We start from the raw sequence: 17,450 nt of genomic DNA on the forward strand, positions 1-17,450 counted from the left end.
CCCTGTGAGGCCCGGCCCGGAATTTGTTCAGGGGGACACTTACTGGCAAGCATTTCAGATTTAGCCACTAGTGAATTAAAGGTCTGTAATCTATGGGGAATAGAGAATTGACCTTTACAAAAAGGAATAGACCATACATTAAGTCCTGCCAGAGGGGACCATCCTAATGGGGTTGAAATGTGAGCAAATGCTACAAATTAGAAACCATCTTCCACAAGCCTTGAATATCCTAGAGGCAGGAGGTTTCCACCAGACACTCTTTTTGGGGTCATGCTATGTGAGAATGTTCTCAGCCGGAAAAAAGCTTAGGGTTGATTTCCTTATTTGGTTTTCCTCTATTGTTATATTCCTAAGAAAGTAAGAGCAAGGATTTTGAATCGAGTCAGTTCTTCTGATATTCTTATTAAAACCAAAGCAGTTTACTAAACACCTTCTTCTCAAAATCTATAATATCAAAATAGCTACTATAAGTATCACACACGCCCTTTTTACAGATGAGAAAACTGAGGCTCAAAGAATTTAAGTAACATCAAACTAGTGTATGGCATGGCCATGATTTAAATCTAGATCCTGCAGCCTCATAAACATCTGGGTCAATAGATATTTAATTCCAGAGCTCATGTACTTACCCAGTATACCATACCAGCTCAAAGTCAAGAACAGATGGAAGGGCTGGGGTGATGGGTGTGAGATAAGGAGGTTATTTTCCTTGTCTAGCAAAGAAACTATGAGAAAAGAGATTTTATCTGAATTTCTCTAGATAGAAATGAGAGGAAGCAAGGTTTATTTTCCTAAACCCAGGAACCCAAATGATCCTACAGCTGTGGGGCTTAATTTAAGAAGTTGATGCTTAGTAATTTAGATGCCCTGTGGAATTTGTTGTTGCTGTTTGTCTTGTTGAACAAAGGGCAGACTCACTAAACCATCCTAAATTGACAATGTTTGGTCAAAATGCTCATCCTCCCACAATCAAATGTCTCAATTTAATTTCTAACTATAACTTTAAAATGTCATTTTTTAATGTTTATCATTACACAGACTACATTAAGCTCATTTTAAGCATGTTTTCTTAATGTTATTAAAGATAGGTGACATCTATAGTGTGGTGTGTCTGTTGGTTTTGTGATTAGATAAGCAGCATCTGTGAGCAGTAGGCCTCAACCAAATCTGATGAACAGACCAGGTCAGATTATATGGGTCAGAATAGGGGACAGAAGAAATACTCAGTGTATCTGATAAAAACAAACTAGAAGTCACATTAGGTGGAAAAATGAAGACTTTACTGAGCAGAACAATTTTTAAAAGATAGCATGAAATCCAGGACTGTTAACTTTCAGATAAAAATGCTGAGAGAGTGGAGGAAATAAAGCAAAATGCCAAGGCATGTGAGCTCCCATAAAGTGGCTGGACCAGCTGCCCTGATTCCAGGTCAGATACCTGAGCTATCAAGGCTGTAGGTAAATCCCACTGTGCCGAGGTAAATTCCTCCACCACCAGGACAAAATAGCCCAAGCTTGTCCAAGAGGAAGAGGTTTGGATTCACACCCAGAAACTGAAACTACTTGCAAGTGTGTTCATTAGTACTTTGTTTTTCTAAACCAGCCAAGTATTTGATCCAGAATATCAAATCATACTCATCATTTGTTCTAACTGGAACTGTTTCTCATCTACAAAATGCTTTAGATGAAATGAGAGCTTGAACCCATCTTGCTCAAAAAGTATAGGATCCCACAAGAATAGAATTCGAGGAAGAATTTGGCACAATAGCAGTTTCTGAGGGGAGAAAAAAAGTCCCCAAATTATTCACCATTAACTGAGAAGCACAAACAGGTAGATGAATGTAAGAACAGCATTTAAATCACAGGAGGTGACGAACTAAGGGCACTCTGTTCTTCCCAGCCCACATTCAGAAAGTCATATTCTGTTCTAAGAAACATTCTAACTGACGCTGATACAATAGAATGTAACCAGCCGAGAGTGATCAGGCTGGTGAGGCTTCAGGACATTGTGTGTCATAAAGAACATCAGGAAGGTGGGTGGGAGGGTTAGGAAATATTGGTTTAGAGCTCTGTAAGATTGCTCTTCCCACACGCTTACCATCAGAAATGGCCTAGGGCCCAGTGGGGCCTATGAACCAGGAGGTCGCAGTTCAATTCTTGGTCAGGGCACGTGCCCTGTTTCGGGCTTGATCCTCAGCGGGGGCATGCGGGAGGCAGCCAATCAATGACCCTCTCTCATCATTGATGTTTCTATCTCTCCCTCTCCCTCTTTCTGAAATCAATAAAAAACATATTTAAAAAAAGAATTTGAATGAGAAATGGCCTACGAGTCCAAGCAAGAGAAAGAGGCTATAAATGAACAGATTACCCATCTTCTCCTAAGGGACCACCAGAACTAATGTCAGCATGTCACACTTCCCTGTTTACCTTAGTCACCCACCGAAGTCCAGGCTTCCAGGTCACCCATTATCAGTGGACTCTTCTCCATGTAGGACACTGTACACACCTGACTGGCCCAACCTTCTATCGTTCCTGAACCATCCAAACTTTTCTACCATGTCCTGTTGAACTCACAGATGTTGTCAGCAGAACCCCTCTACCCTCAAACTCTTCTGAGTGTTCCCGACTCTGCTTCTCCCAGCCACACCTGGGTCCTCAAGTGAATGATATTTTGTCTACACCCAACAGGTCACAATGCCCGGAGATGATACAAGTATCCTTGTTCCTCATTCTCACGTGAAAATCAATTCCCCTCCCTGATCCCACAAAGATTCAACTCTTTAAAGAACATGCCCTTGAACTCTAGTGTCCACTACCTCTTCATTTTACATCATCCATCACCCTCCCATCACTCGCCCTTATTCTTTGGGGATCTGAGGCTCCTGGTTTCCTGTGTTCCTCTTTAGCACAGCTGCTGTCATCAATCTTGGTGAATCTACAACCAAATATAACAGCCAACCAATGCCTTGGCCTCTCAGATCCTTGACCGCCCCATCGCCAAGGACCACTTCCTGTCTCTGAAATACTTGCTTCAGTCATTCCCTTCTCAGGTCACCACTTTCTAGCTCTTTCCCCTCATTCATTTTTCAGCTTCACCAGAAGTCCAACCCACTGACACCACGGCTTCACTGCCCAGCAGCAACCGTGTTTCTCTGCTTACCCAGTTTACACTCCATGGCCCAGTGTGACCATCACTCCTTGCAAACACCCACACCTGTCTTGGGCCCTTTTTTATTTTTCTTAATAGGAGCTAAAACTTGGATCTGATGAAAAACAAATCTCCATCCACCTAACACCTCCCCCCAGGCAGCTGAAATGGTTAGACTAACACACAATAGTGCTGACTGGGTTCAACTTTAAAATTATGGCCACAGGTCTCAACCACTTTCTTAGCACTTAGCACTGCTTAGCTCCTGGCTGGAGCCATTTGGCAGTTAAGGAAAATTTCTGAGTTATCTGAGTGACTCAGCTCAGGTGAGTGAGAGCGAAAGAGAAACAGAAAATAATTAAGAAAATAGGGGCCAGAGACACACCCTAGGTGATAAGACTGTGTCTGGAAATAAGCCAGTGTCTTTCCAGAACATTAATTTCTCCTAAAACTTCTACAGAGCTCCCAGGTTCATCCAGTATTGTAACACAACATGCAACTTCGGCATGGTTCATTCTTATTCTCTGACTAAAGACCCTCTGAGTCCTCTGTTTTGCATGTGCTGTTTTTCATAAAAGGAAATGGGGTGAGAAATTCTGAAATAACTCCACCCAGATGGTTAAAGCAATACAGACTTGTACAGAATTAAACACACCTTAAAATAACCTGCTGGAACAAATAGCCAGAAGTAGGATTGCCGGGTCATATGGTATTTCTATTCTTAATTTTTTGAGGAACCTCCATATTGCTTTCCACAGTGGCTGCACCATTTTGCATTCCTACCAATAATGCACAAGGGTTCCAGTTTCTCCATAGCCTCTCCAACACTTGTCTTTTGGATTTTTATTTTTTTTTAGTGGATCACTTTATTTATTTATATTGGTTTCAAAGAGAGGAGATGAGAGGGAGAGAGAGACAGAAACATCAATGATGAGAGAAAGTCATTGATCAGCTGCCTCCTGCATGCCCCCTACTGGGGATAGAGCCTGAAACCCAGGCATGCGCCCTGATCAGGAATCGAACAGGGACCTACTGGTTCATAGGTCAACACTCAACCACTGAGCAACACTGGCCAGGCTCTGTTGGATTTTTTTGTTTCTGTTTTTGTTTGATGATAGCCACCCTGAGAGGTGTGAGGTAATATTTCACTGTGGTTTTGATTTCCATTTCTGTGATGATTAGTGATGTTGAGCATCTTTTCATATGTCTGTTGGCCAAATCAGGATCTTGCAGAGATATTAGCACTCTTATGTTTACTGCAGCACCATTTACAATAACCACCCCTGGAAACAAATGTCCATCAACAGATGAATGAATTAAAATGTGATACATACATGCAATGGAATGTTATTCAGCCTTAAAAAGGAAGGAAATCCTGCAATATGCAACAACATGGGTTAGCCCTGATGCCATTATGCTAATATCACAGGAGTACAAATCCTACATGAATCCACTATATGAGGCAGCTAAAATAGTCAAACTCCTGGACGCAGAAAATAGAATTGTGGTTGCCAGGGGCTGAAGAAGGTGGGGGGAAATGGGGAGTTGCTAGTCAATGGGTATAAAATTTCAGTTATGCAAGATGAATAAATTCTAAAGATCTGCTGTACAACATTGTCCCTTAAGATAACAATATGTACTGTGCAGTAAAAATCTGTTAAGAGATCACGTGTTAACTATTCTTACCATCACCAATATATTTCCATATATTTTTAAACTTGCTTGACATTGACATATTCTTTGTATGACATAGTGGTCAAGGTTATAATCTGTGGACCTTGGGCAAGTTATTTAACCTCTCTGGGCCTCCATTTCTTTCTCTGTAAAATGGGGCAATAATAGCACCTACTTCAGAAGGAGACAATGGGAATTAAATTACTCAAGTGCTTGAAATGGTGAAGGGCCTGAGGAAAGGAATACATGTGTGCATTAACTTTGTTACTGCCGTGTTTATGCTGAGGAGTCATAAAGAAAAACTTCTCTGAACAACAGCCTATGGGTAAACCACCCACCCTTGTTTCCACTGAGGAGCTATGCACCACAAGGCTTCGGGTGCACAAAGGCCCTTATTAGAACGGATACAGGATATTCCCCAGTGACACATCACCACAAATGCATGGCTTACCTTTGTACTGATCCCTCTGTCAAGGTCCTAAGGGGACTTAATGGGGGCAGAGTAAAGGAAAAGTTGGCTGGGATTCCAGAATGAGTCAGATCAGCTGCTGATGCGAGCAGGGAGAGCAGCATTCTGGGAAACCTGGGCACCCTGACAAAGGGTCGGTGGACGGGAGGGGGTGTGGAACTCTTTCTTTCTCTCTCTCCCCTCACCCCTGAGTCACAGAGGATGGGAAAGGAGTTGGTTATCAGAAATCCTGGGCTGCCTTCCTCCCAGCCTGCCGGAGGGATCGTGTTGAAATGGAAACATTTTAACTCTGCTGCGTGAAACCCTCCCTCTCCCTCGCATCCCACACGATGCTCTGGGTCAGTATTTTGGCTTGAGCCTGTCGGGGGAGGGAGCCCAACCGGGAAGACAGGGAGTCCCTAGAGATGGGTGGGTTTGCGGGAACCCCACTCCCAGGGAGAGCCAACCCCTTCTCACAAGTTAAAACCTGGGATTTTCTCATTATTTCCTCGTAAAGCCCTCACGTTTTCTCCTCCCTGCCCATTTCTCGTCCCCAGAGGAAGTTGATCCCCTCAGGACCAAGCCAGAGCCTCTCTTCAGCCAGGCGGGGCCCCTCCAGCCCCACCCCAAGGAGCCTGGCTCTAGTCAGAGTTCAGGAGTCACAACTGCCCGGGCGCAGCAGGGGGCAGCAGTGATCCCTTCCTCGCCAGCACTGGGGACGCAATACTGCTCCGTGGTTAGGAGCAAGGTCTTCTGAGACCCATGGGCAGGGTTGGAGTCTTTTTTTTTTTTTAAATCTTTGTTGAAAGAATTACAGATGTCCCCTTTTTTACCCATTGATCCCTTCTACCCCGCCCTAGCCCCCCCCCTTCACCACACTATTGTCTGTTGTGTCCATGGGTTATGCATTTATGCATGTTAATTCTTTGGTTAATCTCTCCCCCCACCAACCCACCCACCCCACCTTCCCTTTCAAGCTGTCAATGAATGTATCTGAACCTCGGTATCTTGTCTATAGAAGGATGACAGGAGTACCTGCTTGAGAGATGTTGCAATAATTAAATGTGATGTCTGGCACATAGCAGCTGCTCAATAAATGTTGGTTGTTATTAGCCTTAAAACCTTAATTCTAGAAGCTAGAAGTGTAACCTCCTTTCTCCCTCTCCCATACAGGAGAGTGAGCACAAACCTCACATAATTCTATTAGCTATGATAAAAGCAAAAAATGTCTAAGGTGACTGGAGCATAGAAGAATTGAGACTTGGCACAGAGGGTGGGCCTGAAAATCAGGCAAATCCTTGATCTGTATATGCCATGCTGAGTCCTTGCAGGGCTGAGGCTATTTGGCTCATCCCTTTATCTTTAATGGCTCTAATAGCGTGCTTTGCATAGTGACAGATTAAATATTAAATATTTGTGACATGAAAAATCGAACATGTGAAAGTACATTTACTCATGCTTAGCTGACTCAGGTGGCCTAAAAATTGTCAGGAGTCCCAGCAGATGGAACAGGCAGCATCTAGCTAGGAAATTTACATCTGAATTATTGTTTCTTGCTTGATGAGCTCATCTGCTGAGTCAGAAACTGGTTTCCCAATGTTCCTGTACACTCAGATGGAAATGCTTAACTTATTTGCTTCCAACAAATTCTTAAAAGAAAAAAAGACAGTTATAAAAATAAAACATGTTCATTTTAGATAATTTGGAACATACCCAGTTTAATCCCTGTAATCTCCCAGCTAATTATGTAATAGTATAACAAGATTTTCTGTCATTGTAGGTTCTCAAAAAGTATAATTTTTATTGATATAAATTTCTATTAATGCATACATCAAACTATTTTCAATTTATTTAATCATTCCTGGTATTGGACATGTGGATGGTTTCCAAATATTCACTATACTCTTGTAAATGTATCTTTAAATACATCTCTAATGATTTTCATACTTGAGAGTCCTAAAAGTAGCCTTACAAATCCTGAAGACATAAAGGCAGGCCAGAAAAGACAATAGCATGTTGACGTGGAATAACTTACCAGTAGAAATCTGTAGATTCTTCTAAAAATAGCATAGCCCTGGCCAGGGTGGCTCAGTTGGTTGGAGTGTTGTCCTGTGCACCAAAAGGTAGAGGGTTCAATTCCTGGTCAGGGCACATACCCAGGTTGCGGGTTTGATCCCTAGTCTGGGGACAAGCAGGAGGCAACCAATCAATGTTTCTCTCTTATATCAGTGTTTCTCGCTCTCTCTTTCCCTTTCCCTTCCTCTCTCTCTAAAATCAATTTTTAAAAATATTCTTGGATGAGAATGATAAATAAATAAATAAATAAATAAATAAATAAATAAATAAATAAAATAACATATATGTCACACATTTTCTGTCAAAATTCCAGCACAACTTGGAGAGAAATGTGACTAATTAATTCTAAAAAGTATAAAAAATAGCTGAGACACAAGTAAGATGGAGGATTTTTCTTACCAGATATGAAGACATACCACAAAGCCAAGCAAAGAAAATAATCTAATACCTGCACAGGAACTGAAAAATAGATCAAAGGAATAAAACAAGGATCCAGAAGCAGACCCGCGTGCATATAAAAACTTCTGTACGATAGCAGTGGTATCTCTAACCAATGAAGAAAAGATAGATTATTGAGAAAGTGACCTGGGAGAGTTGGTCACAACATGGAGAAAAACACGCTTGGATCCCTACCTCACGCTACTTATAAATGTTAACTAATAGATTAGATACTTTAATCTGAAATGGAAACCAGAAAAGAAAAGTATAGAATATCTTTGTTACCTAAAAAATGAGAGTTAGGAAGGAAAGCCTGAAAACCACAAAAGATCTGGGGGAAATTCTGTGGGTTTTGGTATATCAAAATAGGATTTCTTTTCAAGAAGGATATCATAGGCAAAGTGAACAGGCAAGGAATAGTCTAGAAGAATATATTTGCCACCTCTAAAACTCAAGGAATTAGTATGTTGTAAATACAGAGGACTTCTGTATATCAACAAGAGGCAGGAAATCCAACAGAAAATTGGACAAAAAATTACAACAGGCAAGTCACAGGAGGAACCTGAATATCTAACAAATTTATGAAAAGATGTTCACACTCTCCAGTAATCAAAAAATGCAAGTTAAAAATACCAATGAGATACTAAACTTTTAAATTTTTATTCAAAGGATTTCTAGGACATCTACATTAATTAAGAATACTATTAATATTATGATACTTTCAGACCCATTATACTCTTGCTAGTATACCACACATATTTTCTCATGTATTTCTCAATGATATAGACTTACTCCCAATAATAACAACTCATTTTAAGATAATCCCCATTCTTAAAAGCCTTTTCAACTCTTTCAGAAGAAGAATCTCCTAAATAATATATGAGAGACCTCAGAGATCTGTTTTATAGATTTATCAACTTTTAGTAAGCCTCATGGCAATATATCTCTTAGGTAAATATAATTTACTCTTTACCTCAATACATCTCTAATTTGGTTAAGAGTCTCTTGGTTTTATAAGACAAGAAGTGTAAAACGAAAAATGGTCACATATGCCAGCAATGTGCTGAGGAAAGAAGAGAAGGTGTGAATACATTATCCTTAAAATTTTAATTGTATCAACTGAAAAAGCTAGTCATTTTGATTGGTTCAGTGTCCATCAACACTTATAAGGAAAATGGTGTGAACCATTTTGTTTTAAGAGCAAAGTTGAAAGTAAAACAAGTTTAAGTTTGATTTTTGACTATCAACATAATACTTAGATTTTAACCTCATATATAAAGAAGAGATTTTCGCTTTCAAATTTTTTTTAAGTTTTACTGACTTAAATCAGCTCTACTGTTAATAGCATTTTCCCAGCTCCCTACAATTAAAAAAACAAAACCAAAAACCCTATGAACCAGTCTGTGAGGTGGCAACTGTTTGAAAGCCAAGCCTTAAAAAAAAAAAAAAAAAAAAACTTTCCAAGCTAATTGCTTTGGTCCAGTAGGAATAGAACACTTTTGCATGTGCGCTTGGGAGTTTATTATATAAACAGATAATGACACACTCACCAGACCATACTTGACTGAATGGTATGTTTTTCTTATTTGTAAATTCTTTCATAAAGAAAATGCAACTCTTTTTGTCTGACATCAATTTGAACACCACAGAAATCAGTTTGCTAATTGTGTAAAATTTGTATGTAGGTTTCTATTTTCTAAATGTTTCTTCATGCCTTTTCAAATAAATTAACATTTGACTGGTAAGCTTTTGCAGGTGACACACATGCAAACACAATTAAAAATTTCAAAAATGTATGGTGTGGACTTGATTAACAGAGGACTATCATCTGTATATGAACAGTTTACACTCAATGCTGGTGACATCTCACCAAAAGGAATGATTTTACTTCCATCAAGTCCTCTTTGATAAACATAAGTTAATCTCCTATGCTTCTACTCTGAAGAGCGGAGTCCCTTTCTAACATTTTAGGCAGCATTCCTTTTTCTATAATTGGTCATTCTTTCAAACTTACATATTTTAGGAAAGTTATTTGTACGAAACCACCAAAAGAGAGTGAGTTATATTCTGGTCCTTACCCTGCTCTAATTGAGCCAGAGTGACAACTGTTTCACTCCTGAAGGGGATTTTCATCTCCCAGTGGAGTATCATGGTTTCCACTAAATGGTTTGGACAATCAAGACACTCTAATATCTGGGGATCTTCCTTTCTATATTTTCCAAAACAAAACAAAATACCCAACCACTGCCATCCCACTTAAACACAACAAGCACCATTCTAACAATTTCAGCGTGCCATTTTTATATATAAGCAGCCCACAGGGAACAGCACGGAATAACATCACCCTCCTCCTCTTACCTCCTACTCCCTTCTAAGGCATGAGACACCAAGGAAAGTGAACAAGTGGATAAGCCAATTTAAGAAATTGTGGGTTGTGTTTGAAACCTGTCTGAGGATGCTTCTAAACTGTCAGCCACCCACCCTCCCCAACCATGGAAAACATAGGTTTTATCCGAAAGGTGATGGTTGTTACAATCTGTACTAGCCAGTTTGCACTTAACCACATTGTTAGCTAATACTGTTAGTTCTTTTTACAAATAAATCTTCACATTTTCCCAGTCTTCAAGAAAGAGGAAGCCCATCCTAGCCGGTTTGGATCAGTGGTTAGAGCGTAGGCCTGTGGACTGAAGGTTCCCTTGTTCGATTCCAGCCAATGGTACATTGTGCCTGGGTTGCAGGCTCAATCCCCAGGCCAGTCAGGGTGCGTGCGGGAGGCAACCAATTGATGTGTTTCTCTCACATCAATGTTTCTCTCTCTCTCTCCCTTCTACTCTCTCTGAAAAGCAATGGAAAAAATATCCTTGGGGAAGGATTAAAAAAATAAAAAAGAAAAAGAAAAGAAAGAGGAAGACCTCACTTTGCAAAGTCAGGTTTGTTTGTAAATTATATTTTATAGATAAATCATAATTAAAATAAACCATTGGACCTATCAATCTAAAAGAACCTTGCAATAAATTTAATCGATCACTATTAAAGATTTAATTAGGACTACTTGGTGCTTTGTCCTCTGCTGTCTGAAAATACCTTTATACTTGTTTTATTATCTGTCTCCCACACCAGAATAAAAGCTCAGTAACTTCAGGGACTTTTTTATTTTATCTTTTATCTTTTCTTCTGCTTTATCTACTGCACCTAGAACATAATAATAGGAGCTCAATAAATATTTGTTGAATGAATACAAATGTGCCAGCAGCTAGCCAAATGTTTTTTGTTCCCTCTAGAAAGCCTCCTGAGAGTCTCTCTGGTGGCCATAACATCCCAAACTGCTTTTACCCGAGTCACTATAGCATTGCCTTATGTCGCTGGGGCAGCAGTTCACTAACAAACTGCCTCCAAGATGTTCCCATGACTACAGTTTGCTTATGTCATCAAGGTTATCCCTCCAGGTACTCACATTATTCCCTTGGTGCAAATCTAAGACATGTACACGAGGTAAAATTTAGACCAGCTGGTAACTCCTGGAAACCTTTACAAGCTTTTAAATTATGATGTTAAAACCAAGAACCAACAGTTATTCTGACACAGATTGAATTACTCCGCCGTCCAAAATATGAGCATCAGCAGGTGCACATGGGAAACGCTGAGCACAGCTGGGCATTCTTGAAAGCAGAGCCAAATGGGACTTTTTCCGTAGGTACAGTCAGCCTGGAAGTGAAATTAGCAATTTTAACCCATCTATCTCTCGCTCGCTGCCTGTACAGATACTCACAGTTGCAAGAGTGAGATGAGAGTGTCAGCTGGGTTCGAAGTTAGACCTTGGCTCAAAACACCAGCTCAATCACCAATTAGCATTGTGAGCTCAAAGCAAGTTACTTGTCCTCTTTGAGCCTCAGTTTTAGAATCTGTATTGCAGTTTGCCGTGTAAAATGATATGTGCAGAGCCCTGGCCTGTTTTGCTCAGTGGTTAGAGCGCCCGTCCTCGGACTGAAGAGTCTCTGGTTTGATTCCAGGCAAGGGTTATGTACCTCAGTTGCAGGCTACACCCCTGGCCCCGGTCAGGGAGCATGGGGGAGGCAACCAATCAACGTGTCTCTCTCACATCGATGTTTCTCTTTCTCTCTCTCTCCCTTCCACTCTCTGAAAAGCAACGGAAAAAATATCCTCGGGTGAGGGTTAAAAAAAAATGATATGTGCAGTGGACCTAGCACAGTGCTGGCCCCAGTAGGCATTTGCTAACTTGCAGCTATAATGGGGTGAAAGGAGTTAATGCAGCAATAACAGCCAGGTGGGAACCACAACAACATGTCCAACTGCTGCCAGGGGCTCCTCAGGCCCAGATTCTCAGTTTTCTGCTGCTTGGCTTGCCCCTCACAATTAGAAGGTCCTTTTCTGTTATCAGACAAAGCACTCTTCCTGTTAGTGGTCTCATCAAGGGCATCCTGTCTGGCAGATAGTAGAGATCAAAAGGAATTTTTAATGTGGAAGAAGCTTGAAACTAAGATCCATGTCTCCACATCGTTGTGGCCTGCACAGGGTGACCAACTATCCAGTTTTGCTCTGACTGAGAACTTTCCTGAGTCATAGGAAGCATCAAAGCCATGACAGTCCTGTGCAAACTGGGATGATCCATTTCCCTACCAGCATTTTCTCAAGGCTGAGCAGGTCGCCTGGTCTCATGTAGCCTAATCATTACAGTGATTAAGTCTTGGCAATTACAAGTTTCCTATAGGTAATACTGAATATTGTCATGAAGAGAGTTTCACTTCACTGCACTTTACCCAGGCTGTTAAATACTTTGAGAAGCTTTTCTCAATTCTCTTTCAGTCACTATTCCTCTTCTCTCTTCTTCCAATCCAGACTGTGCCCTACAAAGTTACCAATGGTCCCATTCTTAGAGCATTGTAATACTAATTCCCATTTGAAGCAATTATCTCACTGAGACTCAAAGAAATATTTCTGAAATGACTCTTAATTAACCCCAGCAGAAATAAAAATGTAGACAACAAAATCGGAACAAGACATGGACTACTGATTCTCTGTAACACATGAACCTTTCTTTACCATCGGAAGCCTAAAAGTTATTCAAAACACCCTGTCCCACTGCCATTGAAGAAATGGACTATCAACCTTATTTCTCTTAATTACTATGAAGCAATAACATATTTAAAACTGGGTGGTTTCATTTATACATGGCATATACAATTGGTTGGGCAGCAAAAAAATTAAAAGTGCCTTAAACTTTAATGCTACAGGCAGCAGCCAGATTTACAGTTTTAGAGATAATTATTGAACACTGTATTTATATCCATTAGCAATATCTCCAGTTTCTATTTTCTGGCCTAAAAAGTTAAGAAATCACCCGGCCGGAATGGCTCAGCAGATGAGTGTCAACCTAGGATCCAGGAGATTACTGTTCGATTCCCAGTCAGGGCACATGCCTGGGTTGCAGGCTCGATCCCCAGTAGGGGGCGTGCAGGAGGCAGCCATCAGATCAATGACTCTCTCATCATTGATGTTTCTCTCTCTCTCTCTCTCTCTCTCTTCCTCTCTCTGAAATCAATAAAGATATTTTTTTTAAAAATTAAAAATTAAAAAATAAAAAGTTAAGAAATCACCTATTTTGTATCTTCAGTTACAGCCTGGCGAATTTCCTTTGTCACCTTTTCTGCTCTGCATTTCCTAGACCCACCCCTTACCCTTTGGACTTTAGACCTTTTTCATTACTCACTTCCTGTCTCAGGGAAACTGCCAGCCTCAGGCAGAGCTGTGAGCCGGAAAGTCTCTTTTCTCCATCTCCTCCCTCTTCCCCGCCCTTCTTCCCAGGGCTCCCAGAAATTGCTTATTAACAACACTACACCCTCTTGACTTCGGGCCACTGCTCCAAGACCTTGGTTACTCCTCTCAGCTAAGAAAATTGGGGTGGGGGGGAATTCTGGGGAAATTTTGGGTGGACAATAAACCTCATTAACATGTGACTTGTGATAATAACATTTTGCCCCAGATGTACCTTTTATTCCATTATAAAAAAAGGGTTTACTGAGTTAATTAATAATAGACTGATAAATAACAGAAATAGTTATCCTACTTTACATATAATGTAATATTTTATACATAACACATATAATATATAGTTTATCTAATATATAACCTTCTACAAGTTGACCAAGGTAATTTTTTAAAACACTGGCAATATTTTTCTTATCTTATTAGCAAAGTTGTAATATCTGTTGACATTCATAAATCAGATTATACTTTCATACAGTATTTGGGTATTACAGTATTCATTACATCAGGCTTATAATGTTTCAGTTTTACTAAATATGATTTGCTGGACCATTGGTGAAAAGAAACCAAAATTGTCATGTGTGCATAAACCTTTAAGAAGCATTGGTACTAATAAAGCATGATGCCTTCATTCTTCTTTTTCACCTAATACAGGTCTAGCCTGTTGTTGTTTTTTTGATTTATGTTTTATTGATTTCAGAGAGAGGAAGGGAGAGGGAGAGAGAGAAACGAGAGAGAGGCTCATTAATCAGCTGCCTCTTGCACGCCCCCTGCTGAGGATCGAGCCAGCAACCCTGACAGGGAAAGGAACCCAATCTCCTGGATCACAGTGGGTTGATGCTCATCTGCTGAGCCACGCCAGCCGGCCAGGTCTCCCCTGCTTTTTGAAAATTCACATTACGCCACTTTGCTTTCATGAAAGACCTTCATTAGTACCTCTTTTCACTCACCAAAAGAAATCTGAAGAGGATTTTCACTTTTATGTAAAGGGGCAAAGTGAAAATAATGTTCTGCCAAATGTTTGGCAGCCAGGCTTATAGAGGCAGCACACACCTGAGCAGTGAGAGTGGCTCTGCTGAGAGCTCCTGCCCCGGAACCACATTCAGCATCTCAGTTCAAAGCTGCCAGAGCTCTAACCATGTCTGTGAGCATCCATGCTTTATCTCTGTTGATTTTGTGCCTCCGTTAGCAAGGTAAGTCCTAAGGTATCAGAAAAGCCCAAGAGAGCTAGTAAGGGTGTTAGCTTAGTGTCAAAACTGGACATAATTAAGTATATTTGATTTAGCAGGTTATTGTTTGGGCCTAGGAACACTCAAAAATTTTTCCATGTGAATTAATGGTAATTGCTTCTTCGCTTTACACAATTTTGGCTTACAAAAAGTCTCACAGGAACACTCTAATTTTGGATATTGGGGAACCTATATCCCATAAATCTTCAGTGCCTACAGGTTTATAGAATCAATCTCAATGAGGAGAAGGGTAGAAATTCAATAAAACCATTAGCTTAATAAGGCTGGGCAATCACAAAGGAAATAGGCCATACTATTTGGAGACTCCATTTGTTTTCAATGAGAAACTAGTTTGCCTAATTTTATATCCACAATTGGCAATTACTATTGTTTAAAAAGCAGAAGCAGAGCCCAGCCTGGTGTGGCTCAGCAGTTGAACGTTGACCTAGGATCCAGGAGATCGGGGTTTGATTTCTGGTCAGGGCACATGCTCGGGTTGGGGCCTATAGCCGATCAATGACTCTCTCATCACTGATATTTCTATCTCTCTCTCTTCCTCTCTCTGCAATCAATAAAGATATATTTAAAAAATAAAAATCAGAACTGAAAATTAAATGACAAGTTTTCATTCACTCTGTCATGAAAATATTTTGTATGACAAATTTATTTACACTGAAGGAGTATTAGGAGAGGTGTAAATAAGCCAAAACAAAGTAAATTCAAAAAGAATATTATTTGGCTTTGGAAATTGTACCAATACCTAGAGATTTTCCCCAAAGTATTGGAAATAAGGGAAATAAGACTGCTCTCTGAGAGCTAAACTTTAAGATCACAAATAATGGGTAAAAGCACAAGCAAGCAAAGTCATCTTTCAAACACAAACTGGCCTGGCTTGACTATAACTTGATTTTTATTGAAAGAATATTGCTAAGAGGGTTGAGTAGCCATGGAAACAGAAAAGGAAGCACAAAGGGGCACGTTAGGACCAGTACCCATCCAAGTGCTATCAAGGAGAGGAGGAGCCCAAGTCCACAGTACAGCACGATGTCCCTACTGTATTGGAGATCAATGTGGAATGTTGCAACCACTGGAAGATGAGTATTTCTATCTTTGGGACAAAATCATCCTGTCATAGAGATAGATGAATCAGGAACAGGCTATACACTTATCTCCACTCCTCCTGAATCTGTGTTCATCAAGCAACTTTCTGGTAATGCCTTCAGTTTCCTGGATGTCTATGTAGAAAATGCACTGGCTTTGCAGTCTTTAGTATTCAGGTATATAAATGATAGCTCTTGGAAATTAATCAGTGAATATTCTGGTTGTGTTAACGTGTATTGTTTCATGACCTTGGTTGATGTAAGCTCATCTGAATGCTGGAGCTGCTCAGCATTGCTCAGCATTACTATCTGTCTTCTCCGTAGCTGTACCAAAGAGCTGACCACTGCTGAAGAAATCATATAAATAAACGGAATGGCATAGCTTACATCCGTGATCACAAACTCCCAAAGTGTTCTCTGCAGAGCATGCCAGTCCTACAGGGCTCCTCACACTAGGTTTACTTTTTCACTCATTGAGATAACCTTTGGATCTTCTTCTCCTCAAACTCCTACACACCCAGCCCTTCCAGCAGAATGCCTTGTCCCCTACTTCACTGAGAAAAGAGAAGCCATCAGTGGGACTTCCCTTATGTCCTCACCATCAAATCATCAAATGTCCCTAGAGCTGTACCTATTTCTCCTTCAAAGGTGAATCCTGGATCAGCTCTGTCCCCACCCTTCACACCTTCCCATGGATTTGCCTCCTTTAGGTTCCCTTTCTGCTACATAATTGCTGCCCACATCATTCTTCTGGATTATTCCCATCATCATACAAACATGATCTGCTCTCTCCAATACTTTAGAATGTCCTTCTTTAGTCCACATTCCCTCCAGGTACTACCTTGTTTCTCTGTCACAGCAGAATTAAAATCTGGAAAGACTTGTTTATCTAGTCTCCAGTTTCTCAACATCTATTTTGCTCACTACCATATGGCTTTCTGACCTCACAGCTCCACCAAAACTTCTTGCAAAAGACACCAGTGACCTACCTCCACATTGCCAAATACAATGGACACTTCTGGTTCCTTCTTCATAGGACTTGACCTCTCAGCAGCATTTAACATAGTTGATTGCTCACACCTTCTTGTAAAACTCTCCTCTCCTGGCTTCTGTGACATCATCCTCTTTGGGGTTTCTAGTTCTCTGGCTTCACCCCCATGTCCGTTGCTAAGCGCTCCACCTCCACCTAACCTCTAAACGTTGTAGTTCCTTAGGTCTGGCCCTTTTTTCTTTTTTCTCTACTCTGTCTCTGAGTAATTTTGTCATTTCCCACCATTTTTAAACACATGTCTATGGAGCAGGAGTCTCTATCTCCAATACCTGATAGTCTGAGCGCTAGACATGCATGTCACTGGCATATTTAATCTACAGTTGGACATTGCATGAACATCTCATATTTAACATGTCCAAAATTTAATTCCTCCCAATTTTTAATATTTATTTTTTATTGCTCAACCAACCAAACTGTTTTCCTTTCCTCTCCCATCTCCATAGTCCCTATAAAAGTCAGTCATCCGCCCAGTCGTTCTAGCCATAAATCTACACGTTTGTCAT

Source organism: Miniopterus schreibersii (assembly GCF_964146895.1).
Source record: "Miniopterus schreibersii genome assembly, chromosome: 19".
NCBI classification, from domain to species: domain Eukaryota; kingdom Metazoa; phylum Chordata; class Mammalia; order Chiroptera; family Miniopteridae; genus Miniopterus; species Miniopterus schreibersii.